Genomic DNA, 21,280 nt, shown 5'->3' with positions numbered 1-21,280 from the left:
TATATTCATATATTAAAAGCTTGACTTATTAGCTATTCATTAAATTAACATAGTTGATTATGAACACTGAAAGAGAACATTTAAAATTATTGTGTTGTTATTTCTAAAATAATATCCCCTATTAATGTGATATATTTCTCTATTAGTTAATTATCCTCTATGAAGCACATTTTATTTTCTGAAAATAACAGCACAAGTTGGTGTTTGACCTTTCACAGAAACTATTAAAACATCCTAACAGTGCTTCTGGATACTGACTCTTCAATGGTTCTTGAAAAAGAGTTTTCCTTCTTTTCATGTAAAATTTATTTGTCTCCTTTGTCATATCCTGTAAACTTTCTTGTAGTGAAATCCACAAAATGTCATCTGGATTTGCTTGTTAAACATTCTTGGATTCATTTAATATTTCTAAAAATATATCTCTCCTATATTCCAAATGTCCAGATGTAATTTGTATGGTTACTGTAAATCAAGACCCCTACACTCAATTATGGTAGATTATTCACAAGTCAACAACGGCATGATTTGTGATTCCCATTAAAAATATCAGACAACACATGTGAAAGTACCATTTAATTTATTAAATGAATAAATCTATCAACAAGGAATTTCACTGCTACATGGTAATAAAACTTCTCACCACGAATGATTCAGCAAAATGTGTGCTCAAATATAAATCAGAAAAGAATCAATTATTTTATTTATTAAGTAGTTATATAAGAAGAATCCTTTAACTTCTCTATCAGCTGATTTATAGGAATAGAAGTTATTTTTTTTTAAATAGTAAAACTGGAGAAAAAATTTCAAAATAGTGTAAAAGGAAAAAAACACTTCATATGATGATAATGATATGGATAATCACAAAATCAGATTCTTAGATTATATACACATTACTCATCGATTAAAATTTGTTTTAAGTTTGGAAATACAGCATAAAATATTGCAATTGGAATTACAGTTTAACTAGAGGGATACATTTCAGAATAACAAGAAAAATTAATTAAAGCAACTCTAGAATATAAAACAGTTGATTTAAAAAATTCAAGATATTTTATTCTAATGTAAGGTATATCAAAATAATTTTTGACAAATTTAATATTTCATTTTCTTGCCAAAATTTCTACAAACTAGGCTTTCAGCATCCTTTCTACCATTCTTTTCTCTTTTTTTCTTTGTTTCTACCATTTTCTGCCACTCTTTTAGGCAGTTAAAAACCATTCTTTACTCATCTGCCTGAAAGTACCCTTCAGGAATTGTGCCAAGCAAATTTTTGATTAACTATTAAATGTAAATGATTTTGTTTGTCCTAAGAGCAACATCAGTAAGTGCTTTGTGGACTCTAATGATTACTTGTTACTAAAAAGATGTTTAAATATTGTTACCAAGTGTTCAATGAAAACTGTATCTCTGTCTTATCATCACTGTAGTACTTCAAAAACATATCCTAACTCAAGCCTTCTAAATCACATCCTCCTCATTATTTCTCCATATTCAAGAAGGTTCATGTTCTTAAAGACAATTCTGAATAGGAATTCTGTCTTCATCTTGATTCTCAATGTCACTTTTATCTCATCTATCATGGGAGCTACTTATCTCTCTTCTATGAACTTGAATGTAGAACTTACATGTCTTTTCATGATCTCCCACAAGAGGTCAACAACAATGAACAAACAATAGAGTCTGCTAAAACTATTAGATCTCAGTGCCCCTTCAAACCTGGAGGCAGTCCAAAGTGTAATCATTTTTTTTGGAGCAACAGCAACTGCCACTTAATTTGACACAGCAATCTATCTCCTTCCATTATTTATCTCCAAGTTCAAATTCAGGATTGCCTCTTCCTGTCCCCTGACTTATGCATAGCTCTGTCAAAAGAAGGACCACCTATGGGCCCCAGCCTCTCTTCTGCATGATCGCTGATAGTTCTTTCTTTTCTCTATAGTGATCTTGTCCCTGTGCTCTTTTTCTTGGGAAACCAAGAACCAACAGTGTGGTGTTTGCATTAAGATGGGACTTCAGGGAATGTAGGTTTTGCTCAGGGTGCCAGGTGTCTTTTACTTTTTCCTGGACTCACTATACAACTTTCTGTTTTCTGAGTGACACTGTGTCCCTGTGGTCATCGTGGAGAATGGTTGTTGTCTACAGAGGGTCACATGGAGGAGTAAGGAGTGTGTTGTCTCCTGTTCAGCAGCACCTCACATGCATGTACACATTGTATACTTCTATAAGCGCATTTAAGGATCTGGGTGTGAGTGTACTTATATAGTTACAGTGATAGCTACAGTTATATAATTTTTATGTTGTTGATTTGTTAGTGAGGGAGGTGTCATCAGGGAGAGAAGACTTGAGAGTCATTTGTAATAATTTCCACGCTTATAAAGTTTTGTTAAAGCTGTTACTCACTGTGTTAACTTTGGACCAGTAGTTTGATCCAAGTTACTGTTGTTTGGTAAGTGGCTTTTAAACTGTTTTCTTTTTCTGCCTTTCAAATGTCCTCTGATTAATAGAGGTTAGTCTTGGGTCTTAATAGGAATAGCTATTTGGATAGGGTTTTATTACTGATCATAATCTTTAAAGTGATGATAAGAGGGAAATGAGTGTGAATTAAGTATAAATGAGCTTCTCAATTAACCTATTGATTGGAAATAATAAGTACATATATGGACAATTTAATTTTCTATGTTAAATGCTACCACATGTTGATTTTAGCCTGGATAATTTTGCCCTATTATTATTCTAAAATTTGAGATAAAATAAAAGTCAACATTTTACATGAGTTTTGGCAATATAAGACAGAATATTTCCATAACTTATTAAGTCCCTGGGCACCTTTGCAGTCAGTCACCTCTCCCACCCTGGCACCATCTGTGTTGGTTTCTGTCACTGTCATTTTATATTTTCTAGAATTTTACTTTTCTCTAGAAGATTTTTTTTTTTTTTGTGAATCTATCAACTTACTGATGGCATTAGTTGGCCTTTTAAATCTCATTTTATTTTTGGCTCCCATAAATAAAGCTGCAAAAGTATTTGACCACATGACTTTGTGTGAATATATACATTTTTTATTATTCTTGAGTAATTATCCAGGAGTGAAATTGCTGGATCTTATGGAAACTATCTTTATAAAAATTGATGCCAAGATTTTTAAAGTAATTACACTATTTTGCCTTCCCATAAGTAATATTTGAGAATTTTAGTTGAACAATAGCCACACAAACACTTGATTTTGCCAGTCTTCAATGTTCTTGAGTATATGAATATTTGTGTCAAACTGGGATTTAGTTACATTTGCCTTATGACTAAAGAAACAAGATAATTTTCATGGGCTTATTATATTCACAAATGTTTTTGAATAAGGTGTCTCAAAATGTTTTACCCACTTTTTGAAAATTGGGGATCAGTTTTGATTAGGTCAGGTAAATTCCATTCTAGTTAAATGGGAGTCGACATCATAACTACATCATAAAAAATGATTATTTAAAGTTCTAAGTTACATAAGGTACATGTTAATAAGTTTTGAAATTATGCTTATTTAAAATGTCAGCAATGGATTGACACGAGCTCTCCAGTGGTCAGTGATTGCTTAGTGCCCACTGAGTCTTCTTCAAGCCAGAACATTAAGGTATAGAGAGGAGAGCAGTAGAGGGATAATATTATCTGGTTAGCTTCGCCTGCATCACCCATCTCTCCAATGCCATTTGCTCTAAAGTATTTACCCTTTTCCCTAATTTTAATATATAAAATGTGATTTAGCATTGTCTTAACAATGAATTGAGTTCAGAGATTTTCCTTTCTTTCTTAGACTATTCAATGATGAATTCATTCTCTGTACATACCCTTTTTCCCAGAGTCACTACTACAATAGCCTTGGATACTCCTCTACTTCAACACTTTGTCTACGGTGGAATCTGGGCTTCAGCTCACACTAGGAAAGGCTCAGCCTACTTTCTACCATGTCTTTTCCACAGGCATCAGTGCTTAATGTGTCCCAGTTCCTTGAAGATGTTGGAAATGAATGACACACATAACTCTGTGTGGATGCAAGTTTTTAAAAATATTTTTGCTTATTTGTTTACTGAGAAGTCATAACATATCCAGAATGCAAAATATTTTAGCTATCTTTTACTAAGAATAGATCTTGAATGAGAAACTGTGTTACATAGTCTTAAAACATATTCCATTATTTTTCTCACAGCTAGATTTTGATCAGGTCTGTAAGAGAGCACTCACAAAGTGAATTCTCAGATGACTACATGGAGCCCAGATATTTTCGAGATGTTGTTTGAGTTAATCTAAATGCTTTAAAGAGCTTATTATTTATTATAGTCCAATTATTTAAATTCATGAAAGATACTAACTATAGCTACATTCTCTGTTTAGTAATGGATATTACTAAACTCTCTACTGATTTATAAAACAGATGTGATCTTATTCTGCCAAGGCTAATTTAGGCTGATAAACTGTCAATGAGGAGATGCCTACCATTTTATAACAATTTGCAAAATAACCTAGGTTTCTTTAATTATTAGTCAAATGTGATAATGATTACTTTTATCATAAAATTTATTTTGCAACTATGATGATGAAATATTTATATTTAGAAATATAGGGAAAATTCTGGGGGAAATTTGTGGAAAATTGGTGCTATTTTGACACACACTGAAACTCCACAAATAGAGGATTTGGCCCGATGCATGTCTTTGGATCGTCCACAGATGCTCCTGACATGGAAAAGAAAAGAGGAAGGAAGGAAGGAAGGAAGGAAGGAAGGAAGGAAGGAAGGAAAGAAGGAAAGAAGGAAAAGCTAGAGAAGTTGTGTGACGGGGTTGAACATTCTCTTATGTTCAGTATATGACAGAAATTGTATTCTACTTTACACATTTACCTAAAAAGTATCCCCTGAGATTGGGTTCATTCCTCTTACTGTTAGGAAGAAAACTGAAACTCTTCAAGGATAAATTTCTTACTATCTTGCTGAAGTGACAAAAAGTCAGTATTAACAATTTTATAAACATGTACACTACTAAAATTTATACTATTTTAAACCACTGCTTAACTAATTCAAATTTTCTGAAAAATAAAATTAAGAAAATAAATCAATGTATTTTATCCTAATGAAATTAACATGGATTTCTATCTCAATTCTAAATATTTACATACATTATTTAGAAAAAACCACTTTTTTTAGGGAAAACATCTTTTGAATTATATTCCTAAGATGGTCTTACCAAACTGCATGACTTTTTAAAAGTTTAAAACACACTGCTTATCTTTCAAAAAGAATTTGTTACCTTAGATACTGTAAATTATATCATGTGGCTTAAAATATTACAGGAGGGATTATCTTTGAAGATACTGTGTAGTGTCCCACAGTGTATCAGCAAGTGAGAAATTGCAATTTAATATAGGGTGTGTCATGGTAAAATTGCAGTTTGCTCAAATATTTCTTTTGCTTACTCTTTAGTTATCATATTATATAATTAATTGAACCTAGTATTCAAGTCATGTGCAATGAGCTATTAATTAAGACCACATGCTTTGCAGTTCAAGCATCAGTCCTGCTTTTTAGTTCTTAAGAAATTACAGCAATGTACAATTAGATTCATTTCCACTCTAAGAAACACTATCAAATAAATTAGATACATCTAAGCCTAGGGAAAGACACATAAAAAATATCTAAGTGTATATGATTTTAAGCCTAACTAGTCTAAATAAGGGGCAGTAAACTTAGTTACTAATAGAAAATGAGGAAACAAACAACTGGCCTATAACAAAATTATGGTGGCCATTTTTAGGCTAAATTTCTGTCTCTTGAACATTCTGTGCTTGATGTCATATCCTGGTTTTCCAGTGCCATTGTACACATATGGCATTCATCCATTTAAATCTTATAATGAAGTGGTTGCCATTTAACATAAATTCTGAGACCCCTTACCTGGGGCAGAATTCAGGTCTTTGACCTTAACTCCCAAAGACCACAGACCAGTCCAGTTTACATGAGTTTTTGTTTCTCTGAGATCTGAAGGAGAGTGTCTCTTTTCTTAGGAAGGTCCTAGTTCCTCTTTAAAGACTTCACTTGATTACGTCAGGCCAACTTAGGTTAATTTCCTTTTTTTTTTTTTTTTTAAGATTTTATTTATTTATTTGACAGAGAGAGAGAGAGAGAGAGAGATCACAAGTAGGCAGGGCAGAGAAAAGGAAAAGCAGGTTCCCTGCTGAGCCGAGAGCCTGATACAGGGCTGGATCCCAGGATCCAGCGATCACGACCTGAGTCAAAGGCAGAGGCTTAACCCACTGATCCACCAAGGCATCCTGGTTAATTTCCCTTTGATAATTCAAAACCAACTGATGAATTGGCTCCAAGTAATTTGGAGCACTCACTGCATCTAAAAAAATCCCTTTACCTAATGACAGCAGAGGTTATACAGCTGCAGGTGCAAATCTTGAGCATTATTTTAGAATTCTACCTACCATGGGGCACCTGAGTGGCTCAGTCAGTTAAAGCATCTAAGTCCTGATTTCAGCTCAGATCATGATGTCAGGTCCTGGGAACGAGTCCTGCATTCCACTGCACACTCAGCACCGAGTCTGCTTGGGGTTCTCTCTCTTTCCCTCTGCCTCTCCCACAGCTCATACTCTTTCTCTCTCTCTAAATAAGTAAATAAATTAAAATTAAAAAAAAAACAAACCACAAGAATTCTATCTACCACAACTCCCTACAATAAGATACTGGTATTTTGAATACTAAGGGAAATATACCCCTTTGGGTATCAAATAGGCCTCCAATAATGACAATGACTACATCAGTCAGAATAGGTCAGGTTATGCCACATTAAGAAATGAAAAAAAAAAATCTGAAAGTCTAGTGGATGAATAAAATAAAAATTCTTTTACCCACTATATGTGTCCAGTGGGGGCCCTCTGCTTCATACTAATTCATGGACCCAGAATGACAGAGATTTTACTACTTTGTAGTTACATTATGTACCTCCTTTTCTTGTAACCCTGATAATTCTTACTGATTTTACCTTTTAGATATCTGTCCATTTCATTTTTTCTCATCTACTAGAATCACCCTCTAATTATTTTTGCATCTTTCCTCCTGAACTATAGTCTATTCTCAATTTAGCAGATAGGGTGATCCTTTTAAAAAACATGTCAGATCATGTCACTCTTCTATTCAGAACTCTCTAAATGCTTCCCATCTCGCTAGAGGAAGGATCCACATTCTGGAGCTGCCGCTTCTGTAACAGCAGTGTGAGGACGGACAGAATGCTCAGAACAGCCTTCATGAACCGTAAAATAGCCCCACAGTCTATTAGAATGAGAGTAAATGAATATATTCTCATATATTCAAAAAATGGAATGTTATTTTATTATTGAAAATGAACTGCAGAAACACAGGAGCACCAATTATAGACACATGGTACTTTTTTCGGAAAACATCATTGTTCATAGAATATGATTGAATTATAGGACAAAAAAAATACCCATATCTATTAAAAAAGCTACTGTACATATTATGGATACAAAACATATTCCAGGGAACATACTTTCTGAGAAATAGTGCAATATTTGTCAGTTATTGTGTATCATATACAAATATTGAAATACATGGTAGAGACAATGAAACATACTTGCCTGTCACCTGTTTCCATATGTACTTTTTGGCTAAAGCCAAATATTTCATCCAAGAATATATATCAAGGAGAGATATCCAATGGATAAACACTAATGAATACACTGCAGGCTTCCAAGTCATTATTATTATTATTTTTTTATTTAGTGTTTTGGGGTGCTTGGGTGGAACAGTTGGCTGAGCAGCTAACTCTTGGTTTCAACTCAGGTTGTGATCTTGGGGTTGTGAGATCCAGCCCCTCATCCGGCTCTGAGTTCAATGCTGAGTCTACTTGGGATTCCCTGTCTCTCTCCCTCTGCCCTCACTTCACATGTGTGCGCTCTCTCTCTCTCTCTCAAATGGATAAATCTTTTTTTTAAATGTAGTGTTTGAGTAAGACCTCTAAAGTTATCTGAATGAGGAAACAAGTCTGTCTTTCTTTTTCTATTACTTTTTATCTTTTTTCCATAGTTACTGATTCTTGAAGTACTCGTTATGCCGTGGAGTGGAAAGGGTTACAGTTAATGAAGAAAGTGAGTGAAAATCTACAACCATTTTCATTTAAGAAAATTGGAAAAACATACTGCCAGCTGCTCTATTTCTTTCAGTCTCTTTCTTTCTTGGCAGTTATCTTTTATTGTCATCATATAGTGTTGTTTTGGGGTAGTTAAGAGGATTTAAAAGGACATTGTTCTCGAGAATAATATTTGTCTTTCTTGTGCATGTATATTAACTGGAACTATAGTCAACTCAACTTTTTTTTTTTCCAAATTAGCATATACCCATGGACAGCTTTGCATCAATTCCAAAATGAATGGAAAAAAGATGAAAAATTAGAAGAGACACAGTAAGGTTAAAAAAAAAGCAAGATTAAGATAGACAAGCAGAAGAAATACAGTGGAAATGACAGAAGGCTTAGGAAGAAAAAGCAAGAGATGATGTTATAGAACGGAATAAAAAACCTGGCCAATAAATGTAAAAGTCAAGGCTCAAGTCTATCAGGGTTTTGGCCAGAGTATATCGTAAACATTTGAGACATAGAAGGGACAAGATTTCTTTATAGTGTTCCTAAAGTCCTGCTGTGTTTCTCATTTAGCCCGTTTCCCAAGAGAGGATGTGCTATTGAAACTCTTCCAAAATTAGTTGTAAAGTAGTAGTTGCTCCCTTGTAATAAGAACACATACAATGCTATTTAAGGCTTTATTAAGAAATCAGAAATTCCCACATACATTGGTTAGACTTTAAAATGCATTCCAACAGTTTTCTATCAGTGAAAGAGAATTCTAAATGTAATAGACTTTAAAAAGATACACATATGATAACTCCTTAATTAAAGATGCATCATAAAAATTATTTATTTTTAAAAAATTTTAAATAAAAAAATATATTTACTTAGAAGCATTCAGAATGTCAACCGAGCAGCTACAGCTTTTCTTTTTTTCTCAAGTACAGAGTGGTACTCTGGTATTTTGCAGAAGCTACATCAAAAGACAACTGAAAATGAAAACAAACAAACAAACAACAACAACAACAACAACAAAACATAGTATAACAACTTTGTGCTGGGCACCAGCCAGAACCTGGTTTAAATTTCCACACCAATTTACAACCCCCATGCTGTCCCAGGAAATTCTAGTGGCTCCTAAAAATAATCACCAGGACAGGGTTCTCTAAAGACATATCCTGTAGTGTGTTAACCATACAATGAAAGACACCATACACTTTAAAAACAAATCTTACACACTCTTCCATTTCATTTTTTTCTTTACAAAGAGTGAGTTGTGCACAGCAGGTGTTAAATGCTTTATAGACAAGGAAAAAAACTGTGCTAGAACCAAATTATTCATCTTCCCCCTCTTCCTTCTTTTTCTTGCTTTTTCAGCCTTGGCAACTCCCTTTCTTCCTGCATCAGGCTTTCCTTTAGTTTGATATGAAGCAAAATCCTTTCCCTATATTTCCTTCAACTGAGCAGCCGTCTTCTCGTGAGGCTGCTTGCCCTCTGCACCACTGTGGTTCCGTGTCTCTCCCAGTTTCTTCACAGCATCACCAATGCATGTTCTCCTTTGATTCAGGGGCAATACTCAAACCAAAAAAGAAAGAGGCCAAAGGCGGCCCCTTGGGTGCATTGTGATCCTTGAACTTCTTATCTGTTTCTCCTCTAAGGGGGTACATTTTCACTTTTCTTTAGTAATGGTTTTGTCCACCTTTGCCATGTCTTCAAATTTTCCTTTCTCTTTAGCAGACATGGTCTTCCATCTCTCTGAGAGCTTCTGAGAAACTCAGAGAAGTTGATTGAAGCACCTGGGTGCTCCTTCTTGTGTTCCTCTTGGCACAGAGAATGCATATGATGACATCTTACCTCTCACCTTCTTGGGATCTCCCTTGCCCATGTTTCATTGCTTTCCCCAGCGAGCCACAGAGTCACCCAGGGTCCTTCTGGCTCTCACTGGTCTGGGAGCTGTCTCTGTGGAGTTCAAGTTTCTCCAGTGCCTCAGAATTATTTAAAATAAATACCTCTCATTACTTTTTATCCATAGAATATCAGAACTAGTTCCAAAGAAGCCCATATTTACTTATAAAGCAATTCCATACTCTCACAACCACATGACTCTATTTGATCTCACTGTGCGTATTGATTATACTAGCTTTTCACATAACTCAAATTTGTTTTACTGAACTGGTCAAGTCCAGATTTTTTTTTTTTTTTGCCATTTCCTTTGCATTTTTCCAATATCAAATCTATCTCTTCAACTAATCCAAGATGGGTTACTTGTGCTTAACCAATCGTAACAAATGTTTGCAATCCATAAGTTTGACCTTTCCACATCCCCAACCTTGCCATTCTTCTTTTTTTTTTTTTAAGATTTTATTTATTTATTTATTTGACAGAGAGATCACAAGTAGGCAGAGAGGCAGGCAGAGAGGGAGGGGGAAGAAGTCTCCCTGCTGAGCAGAGAGCCCGATGCAGGGCTTGATCCCAGAACCCTGAGATCATGACCCAAGCCGAAGGCAGAGGCTTAACCCACTGAGCCACCCAGGCGCCCCGAACCTTGCCATTCCTGAAGCTCAAGGTTATATTTGTATCACTGTTGTTCCTGCCTTGTATCAAAACCACTATCTTTTAGTTTTCTAGCAAAAATATACATTAATCTGGACTTTCCTAAAGTTTTTTTTTGGGGGGTTAGAAAATTTATTAATATTTTTGCATTTTTGATCACCACATTAAATTTTTTTTAATTTTTTATTTCTTTTCAGCGTAACAGTATTCATTGCTTTTGCACCACACCCAGTGCTCCATGCAATCCGTGCCCTCCCTAATACCCACCACCTGGTTCCCCCAACCTCCCACCCCCTGCCCCTTCAAAACCCTCAGGTTGTTTTTCAGAGTCCACAGTCTCTCATGGTTCACCTCCCCCTCCAATTCCCCCCAACTCCCTTCTCCTCTCATTTTAGATCATTTTATGAATGTATAAAATGTTTGTCTATGAACCTTTTTTCTGGTTTTCAGCCGTTAATACAGCTGTTATGGATATTTGTGTAGAATCATTTTGGAAATAATTTTTCTTGTTTGTAGTGCTTAAGAGTATAAGAAGTGAAATACTGGGGAGACATATATGCATATGAACATTATTAACAACTGTTACAGTTTTCTAAGCATGGCATACCATCTTAACTCCTACAATCAATGTGTGAGAGTTTCAGTTGCTTCTTCCTCTCCAGTGCTTGTAATTTTAACTATCCTGATGGGTGCTCAGTGACGTCCTTATGGATGTCATTTACATTTCCTTGATAAGCAATGGTCTTCAGTGTATTTTCATGCACATACCACTTGGATAGCCTCATTTCTGAAGGGTCCATTCATGTCTCTGACTTTTTTTTTTTAAACCAAATTAGATTGTCTCCTATGTACTGATTTTTAAAGGCTTTTTTTTTTTTTTTATGTTCTTGGCACAGATCCTATTTCACAGGGCTTTAGATGAACAGTATAAATTTTGACAAAATTCCACTTTCTCTTTATTATCTGTGACTTCTGTCTCTTGTTTAAGAAATATTTGACCACTTCAAGGTCTTTAAAGTATCCTATTATATTTGTCTCTATAAGTCATAGAGTTTCAGTTGTTACATTTATTCCTCCAGTTGATTTGTTTCCTCCTATGGTATATATAAATAAGGATTCCTTTTTTTCCATACATATGCCATTTTATTTTTCTATATTTTGAAATGATATTTATTTTCTAATTGTAATACATGGGCCTTTTTTCTGAAAACCAAGGAAGCGTATATATTTAGGTCTATTTCTGTGTGTTTTGACATATTGTACTATGGCTTCTTCAATCTTATTCATCCATTTTAAAAATGCTTCTACTATTATATGTATATTACATTTCCAAATGTATTTCAGAATTATTTTGTCAAATTTTACATTTAAATCTACTGCCATTTTATAAGAATTGTATTGATCAATAGTACAAATTGGTAAGTGGCATCCTAATGATATCAGGACTTCTAATCCATGAGCATAGTATATGTCTTCATTTTTAGGTCCTTTCTTTTTTTTTAAACAAACTGTTAAAGATTAAGTGTGATATAGTTTGAGTATAGAGCCTTTGGAATCTACAAACACAAAGGCAGCCTGTACACAATCACCAGTTCTTCTCAACAGTAGGGGAATGCATTTCCAAGAAAGACTGCAGAAAGGGCAAGAGAATGCAGGGTGACAAGGCTGAGTGAGACAATCAGTCACTGCTAAAAGAAGAGCATAGATCCTTTTCCAAGGACCAGCTTAGAAGTTTCTTAGATACTTAAACATATACTTATCACATGACCCAGCAATTCCACTCCTAAATATTTACCCGAGGGAAGTTCAAACATGTTTACACACAAAAACCATAGTTTTATATTTTAGCTCTCCATATATAGTCTCCAACAAATAGGAGCAACCCAAATACCCTTCCTTCTATTTGTAATATTAACTAACTGTGATCCATCTCTACAATGCAATGCTACTTACCAATGAGAAGACCAAGCTACTGATACAACATAAATACTGGATGAAATATGCTGATTAAAACCACACCAGAATAAAAGATCACAGACTATATGATTCATTTATATAATGTTTTGAAAAGGCAAAAACTATATAGATGGAAAGTAGATCAATGTTTTTCAGGATACGTGGACAGAGAGGCAATAATTAAAAAAGGGCGTGAGGTAACTTGATTATGAAAATGTCCATATTGACTGCATTGGTGGTTATGATGCTGTATGAGTTTGTTATAACCTAGGGAGCCAGACATTCAAAGATGAATTTTAATGCGTGATAGTTATTACCTTAATTAAGAAAAAGATCAATCGCAAAAAAAGCAACTTTAACCCCTTGGACTTCCCAGTCCCCACATTATTTCTCCCTTGTAGTTAGAGAAAGATAGTCATAATTTCAGACCAGAAAAACTATTTCATCACTAAATATGGACTCTCAGTTGTCTGTTTGTTTCTCTGTGTGTTTATTCAAAGATATATACATGCATTATTTGATAATGGATTCTCAAAATATAATGTCCAGGAATGAGGCTATGCATCAGGCATAAATGAAAAAGTTTTAGCTGCTAAATACACCAGACAATTCTTTAACCAAAATCAACTGTAAAATTAAACAAAATAGACGATGTACCGGGTTTTAGTCAGAGGCTAATACTAGCTCGTGTCGGCACTAGTTGGAAGAATTTCACTCAGTTCCCTGCCTCAGAACCACTTCTGTGCTAGGGTGAAGAGAGAACAGAAAACTGGAATATGAACAGAGCACAAGAATCTTGCTAAGCTGAGGAGGCAGAGACCAAAGTTTGGATCAGCTGAAGCAGTGGGAGTATATGTGGTGGGTACTGGACAGGAGTTGGCTGTGTAGAAGGAAGCTGGGTCGGTGGATTACGCATTAGTTCTTGGCTGCAGGCTGGGTTCTAAATGAGCTGGGCACAACCTCCTAGGGGTTATCAGGTGATACCTAGTACAAGGATCAGAACAGAGAGGGGATATTTGGAATCGAGCAGGGCTGGAGAAGCACCTTGTCAGTGGATGGTTTTCATAGTGAGGGATGTTCATTAACACATCATTAACACCTCAGCATACACCAGAGACCATAAAGAGTTGCTATATTCAAAATGAAAACTGAAAAATTTTTTAAATGTTTACTTATTAATCCATTTAAAATAGCAATAATAATACACTGAACGGAAATGTTAACAATATGATTTTAGGAACATAATTTTGTTTTCAAAACAAACCAAACTGCAATGAGTAGTATTGTTTTACATTTTTGCAAATGACTTAAATGATTGGCCCAATAGAAGTCAACTGGATTCATATGTTGGCCTTTTTTATCCAGTCTGACTTGATCTGTTTTTGGTAGAAGTATATGAGGGAAAATATGGCTTCACACAGATGTATGGTTTTAAAAGGAGAAAATATTATACTTTTCTCATAATTTTGGATATTCTTTTTTGTTTCTACATTTCAAATAAAAAAAATGGTTGTTTCTTAGTAACAGCTGCAGAGGGGAAGTTGGGATCATATCAATGAATGGATCTTTTCCATATATATGGTTTTGTAACATCAAGTAAGCATTACCCACTTGGGCTCAATGAATTATGGAGATCTTTCAAATGTTGACACATTTCATTATACACTGTAAAAACTGACAGTCCTAATATCTGTATGGATCTCATGAGAAACATTTTAAGTTTTGTCAAACCTCTGGTTGAAGATAGAGGTTTTCCAAAATTCTGTCTCTCCCTTTTCTTCAAATATCTCAAATAATAAAGTAAAAACAAATACTGTCAATTATTTTCTTTGGAGTGACAGCACAGGCTCACTTTGTTAATTTGTGAGAAACTGCAAAATACTTGTCTGAATAAATATAATTTGTCTTTCAGTCATTTTAAATCATAATGATTTTGCATTAAAGAGTTAAAAAGTGATTGGTTCATCTTCAAACTCTGTATCCAATGGAATTTCTCCAAAAACCCATCATTCTTCAGTATTCACACAATACTTTCTTTATAATTTCTCATATTGAATATTCAAAAGCACCCTCAAAGTTACAGGATTTAATAAATTAGTAATTTATACTGTTTGCTCCAGAGTATTCATAAGTAAAAGTGGCTTTTTTTTAAATGCAGATGTGTAAAACTGAAGAATGCATACTTAGGAGCACACTTTAGTGCCTCCGTTTTGATTTCTGTCAACACATCAGTGTATTTATCAGCCAATGCTTAAGCATCATCTTTGTAAAAGTCAACATGGTAAAGGCCAAAAAAGAAAAATCCCACACATTGCATTTGTGAAAATGGGCTTAAATTAACAGATCTCTTGGAGGCATATTGGAGTGCAGCAGACTACACTTTGAGAATTGTTATACTAAATTATACTTATTCTAGAACCATCCTAACTTGGATTAGAGAATCTCTGTCAAGACCTACAGGGTGCCACCGTATGATCTGTGTCTTGCTAAGTTAGAACGCTTGGGAGTTATGGGTTTCCCTAAATTTACCCTACACCTTTACAAATTTCAAATTGTTCAAACACTAACTCAATTCCTGAAAAGCAAAAATCATCTCTTTGAGAATGAAACACAATGTGAAGAGATCTATAAAATATAATTTAAAATCCTCAGTATTTCATCTAACATGACTAGACATAAATTTAAAACATGCAATTTATACTAAACCAGTGATCAATAGAAATCATGCTCACTCTGTTTCAGATGGTAAACTTAGAAGACTACAAGTTTTAAATAGATTTATTTTAAAAATCAAGAAAATAAAGTGATTTTAATGAATGAACAGATAGAGAAACCAGATAAATATAAAATAAAATAAAACAACAAACAAAATGGAAATTCTAGAACTAAGACATAAAATAAATGAGTAAAAATTTACCTGACTGAATATAGCATAAAAGAAAACCAGCAAATTTAAAAGCATATAAGTAGAAATTATGCAATCTGAGTAAGAGGGATGATGGATAGAAGGGTAGGAGTGGTAGAAATCCCAGAATAAAAATAATCAGTGATTTAGAGGCCTATGTATAAGACTTATATATGATGTGAATAAAGGAAAAAATAGTTTAGAAAAAGTACACACACACATACACATACACATATGTACTTGCCTATATTTATATACATACAAAAATAAATTGGTAAAAAAGTAGGCATATATTAAAAAAAGCAAAAACCTATCCATTCCTTTTAAAATTTCTGAAAAACACAAAAGACTTCAATGAAAACTGATGAAACGGTAAGATGAAATTTATAATGTATGTTGATATAAACTATAGTAAAAATTACCCCCAAAACGGGAGGACAGTTGAATAGATTTGTGTCATATAAGATTATTATTCTTAGAAAGTGGGAATGTTAAAGAGAAAATTAGGAAATTTCAAGTAGGAAGTAAAAAATGCCAATTATAAAGAATGAAAAAGGAGGTTGAAATCAGAATTTTTGTAATATTTAATGTGAAATTCGACAGGTACAAAAATGACTCAAAATAGACCCTGAAAAACAAAGAACCCATATTGTTAGCCTAGAAAAACCATTACTGGAACAACACAATATAGATTAAAAATCCATAAAGTAAATAAAGTTGGACACTAAAAATATTTAATTAACCAAGAAGACAAGATAAAGTAAGCACAAGAGAACAAAAACAGAAAAGCAGAAAACATACAGCAATATGGTCAATTTAATTACAAAAAGTTTAAAGGAGCATAAATTGAATGGACATTCAAATTAAAAGGCAAGGCTTTTCAGCCTGCGCAAAGGAGGAAAGCCAAACTATATTCTTTTTTTTTTTTTAAGATTTTATTTATTTATTTGACACACACAGAGAGAAAGGACAAGCAGGGGGAGTGGCAGGCAGAGGGAGATGCAGGCTCCCTGCAGGGAGCCAGATGCGGGGCTCTATCTCAGGACCCTGAGATCATGACCTGAGTCTAAGGTTGACAATTACCAACTGAGCCACCCAGGTGCCCCGCAAACTACACTCTGCTAATTAGAGTAATATCAAACAAGAGAACTTATGCTTAAAAAAAAAAAAAAAAACTGGGGATGGGGGGTGAATACTTTGCATATGGTAATCATTAGGAAAGTGGTGTGGTTATAACATTAGATAAAGTAGACTTTAAGACAAAGACCATTTTTACAGAGAAATAGGATGGTGTAACAGTGAAAGGAACAATGTCTTATGAATACCTAACAGTCTTTTTCTTTCCTTTTTTTTTTTTTAAGATTATTATTTATTTATTTATTTTGACAGACAGAGACCACAAGTAGGTACAGAGGCAGGCAGAGAGAGAGGGGGAAACAGGCTCCTGGCCAAGCAGAGAGCCCGATGCAGGGCTCCATCCCAGGACCCTGGGATCATGACCTGAGCCGAAGGCAGAGGCTTTAATCCACTGAGCCACCCAGGCACCCCGAATACCTAACAGTCTTAAACATATATGTAACAGATAACAGAGCACCAAAAACCAAGAAAGAAAAGCCTAGCAGAAGTATCACAGAAATACATAAACCTACAAACATAGTCAGATATTTTAACAGTATTCTCTTTGGAAATGATAGATAAGGGATATAGAATTTCTGTAAGGCTAGAGGAGACATAAATATAGCTAACAACCAAATTTTCCTGATTGACATGGGAAACACCACCAGGTCAAAGAGTACACACTCTTTTCAAGTGCACATAGAATATTCACAAAGATAGATCATATAATATTGGACAGTCAAAATCTTCAATGAATTTTAAATGACTTAAATATTACTTGTTTCTTAATCTGATACCATGGAATGCTTTAGACATTTGTCTCAATCAGTCTAACAAATTACATTGTTAAAAAAATGACAGTTCACTTTTTCTCATACCTGTGCATCCTTTCCCCACTAGTCATTGTTACTATAAATTTATAATACAGTTATTAGTGATAACTATATAGTTGCTATAGGAAGATGAAGATTTAGTATAAACCAAGCAGTGATCTTTCTACATGTCTGCAATTATTATATCACAAATATCAACATTTGTCAATAATTTTCTTATGTAAAGAGTATTTAATTCTCCTGTGGTTATTACTGTTTCCTTTCAAGTGGAGTCCTCAAATATCATCATTACTTTAACCACTCTTTTCCTTCACAGTTATTATTTTTTTAATTCTAGTATGGTAAACTTTATGGAATATAAACATTTTCCATCCATGGAATTAGAAACATACTGTTCTGTTGTTGTTGTTGTTGTTTTAACCTAATATTCTGAGGCTTAAATCTTCTTTTTCTTCTGCTCCTGAATCCTGTTTTGTTTATTGCTTAGTAAGGATCTCTGGACTTTTCCCACAATGTATACTTCACCATAGAAAATTTCCTCTTGATTTACATAATAACTTCTTATATCTTTCTTCTAAATCCAATATCACACCCCCAACTCTCTCAATGACATATATGATTACATTTTCCAATCAATTTATAAACACTAATTATTATGTCAGAGGCTAATATTTAGTGGCTTCTTGCTAATTAGACACCTGTCTAAGCACCAACAGAAAACTTGATACTTGTCTACAACATGATTTATTTTTCATTATCAAAAGTTTAAGTTGGGGGTACCTGGGTGGCTCAGTGGGTTAAAGCCTCTGCCTTTGGCTCAGGTCATGATCCCAGGGTCCTGGGATCGAGCCCCGCATCAGGCTCTCTGCTCAGCAGGGAGCCTGCGTCCTCCCCTCTGTCTGCCTCTCTGCCTACTTGTGATCTCTGTCTGTCAAATAAATAAATAAAATATTTAAAAAAGAAGTTTATGTTGGGAAAACATGATGCTTTGTAGATTAAGAGATGTGTTTTGTATCACACACCTACAGTGTGGCAGAGTAAACACTTTAGAGGAGCAGCTTTCTCATTTTAACTAGACCAACATATCCCTCCTAATAGCATCTTTAGTAAAGTTGTAAGGAAAAATAACCCTTCTGAAAATTAAAATAAAATGTTCTGAATTACTGTGGTCTAATAATTTGATGATTGATGAAATAAAGAAAGAAAGAATCACGCATCTCTTTTTCAGTTCCCATTGGCTAAATTATGTACTTCTGTAAATAACATTAATAAAAAGTCACAAACCAATTCATTTGAACTATTTCTCTGCAAATTGACTTGTTCACATTTTCCCAGCGACTATGTGTCAGCGCTAAGACACAATAAAGTGTTTGTGTGTGAGAAACATCACTAATATTGTTCCTACATTCAAACACCTCACATTTTTAAGTCTTGATTAATTATAATTTTGTCATTTAATTGATAATACCTTAGTAGATTACATAGACTTTTTACCTGAAAGGGCATAAAAACCTATGAATTGAGGACATCTCTGCACACTGGAAGCGCTTATGAAATGTTTTAAAAAGTCAGTTTTCATGAAGAGCCACATGTGAAGACTGTTTCAGTAGACCTGGGGCATTTCCAGAGATCTATATTTTAAGAATGCTTACACACATCAATGTTTAAAGCTATTCTAATTATTATTTTGATGTGTTTTTAATTAAGAATGAAAATGATTAACTATATATTAAAGTGAAAATAAATTTATATTCTCTTTCTTTGAAGGAGGAAGAGCTGCCGAAAATAGTTTGGGAAAATAGATTGTTGTTAGCAATAAAGTTATTACACAAAAATTAAACTATATTTTTTAAATAGTCACATCAGTTTGCTACTCTAATACAAACACAGTGCAGGGCAGTCAAGAGCAAGCTAGACAATTTCTTATTTGTACATAGAAAGCAGATCTTGCCTACTCATGCTGAGATTTTCCTTTTATCTGTAGACTTACTTGCCTTTTGCCTTTCCCTGTAAAGTAAAAATACATGGAAAGCCCTCTCTGTACTCTATGCATGGACTCTGCTGTGACACCCAGCAATGATCAGACAGTCAGGTCATCATGTTTCAGAGGGTGGTCAAGATCCCTCAGATGCTCCAACCTGAACATAGAGGGAGGGAAGTTCATAAAATTTTATTCATTTATTTAAGACTATGCACTATGAGTAAAACTTGTTTTTTTTTCCAAAAAAGTCTTATTCAAAACTTTCAAGAAATTTTGTTCATATAAATTTACATATAATCAATGTGACATTTTATTTGCTTTAAATAAAACATGATAATGGCACATTTAGAATAATGACTAAGGAGAAAGTGATTTGTTTTGTTAATGGTCTCTGATAAAGTATGAGTACAGGAATTAGCCATCAAAATGTGTGGTTATGAAGTCTAATATGAATGGATAAATAGTAATGAGATGAATAATGATGTAGAAGAAATAAAAAAGGCCCACATCATCTGGTTCTGCTTCCGTGAACCATGTCCCTACAAAGATGGCCCCATTCATTTAGACCTTCCCAGTTCTACTGGATCGTTTCATTGCCTAGAACAGAAATACAGACTTTGTTTCACACATTTTCAGATTTGTATTTTAACCTAGATTTGCTTCCTTCCAGATTTTGCCTTGCTATATTTGTCATTGATTTTTAAGTCTTAGATTTTTAGTGACAGCCTGTAGAGAGATCTACCCTATATGTCTAAGCTAATAAGGTCCCCTTGTACTTTCCATTCCACATTACTCAATCTTATTTTTTCTTTATGTTTCTTATCACTAAAGACAATTTCCTTATGGAAAATTTTTTGTTTTTTTATAACTTAATTACACTAGGGATATTGTTCTATTTACTACTTTAACATCTGAAAGAGTACTTGGAACAAAGCAAGTGTTCAAAAGGTATACTGAATTTTCACGAATGAAGAAAAAAACATATTCTCAATTATGTTATTTGGTGTTTGTAAATTTTACACAGAATAACTCATAAAATTTATTATGGAAATATTCTGCTCACCTAATTAATCTACATGTTAATAAATTCCATTAACTTTTTGAACAAAAGAATTATTTTTATCAGAAATAAATCTGTTATACTTTCTTCCTAGATCAAATCATAGTAAATTGCGACTTAATATTGTATCATCATTTTTCCAACAAAAATATTCGAAAAGCCTCTTCTTTCACTTTTAGTGTATTTTATTAAATTTATCACTGCATGAAGAATAAAGGATTTACTAGTGTAAATACAAGATTAAAAACCAATTTTTCTGATGGCTTATTCTGAATCTAAAATGTTTGTTACCAGTAAAACAAAGTATCATATAGTCATATGGCTTTGGGAAGATACTCAAAATCAGACATTTAGGATAGTGAACACTCTTGCCTTTTCTAGCATTTGGTGTTTGTTAAAAATCCTTGGCACTCCCTGGCTTCTAGATATGTCATCCCATTCTTTGCCTCTGTCATCACATTGCTTTCTTCTCTGTGTATGTCTACCGCTTCTGCTCAAAAGGACATCAATCATACTGGATTAGGGACCGTCTTACTCCCGTGTCTGCCTTTTAACTTAAGATCTAGATCCCAGGTCTTGGTTTCTTATATCATTTTTCAGTAAAAATATCAGGGCTCATTTTATAAATGACTGATTCTAGAAGTATGGCAGGAAATACACAAGATGAACCTGGAGAAGCTTGCAATGTCAGAAAGTAAGAAGATGCTCACCACCCCCCACAAAAAGAAAAATAAAAACAAACAAACAAAAAAGAAA

The 21,280-nt window shown here is 34.0% G+C and overlaps 1 pseudogene; it reads right to left on the bottom strand.

The window, feature by feature from the left end:
* Positions 1-7,187: 7,187 nt before the first annotated feature.
* LOC116876155 lies at positions 7,188-10,005 on the bottom strand (annotated as a pseudogene).
* Between the last annotated feature and the right edge of the window lie 11,275 nt (positions 10,006-21,280).

Source organism: Lontra canadensis, unplaced genomic scaffold (assembly GCF_010015895.1).
Source record: "Lontra canadensis isolate GAN:19392208 unplaced genomic scaffold, GSC_riverotter_1.0 scaffold44, whole genome shotgun sequence".
NCBI lineage: Eukaryota > Metazoa > Chordata > Mammalia > Carnivora > Mustelidae > Lontra > Lontra canadensis.
This window is presented reverse-complemented; position numbering and strand designations above follow the sequence as displayed.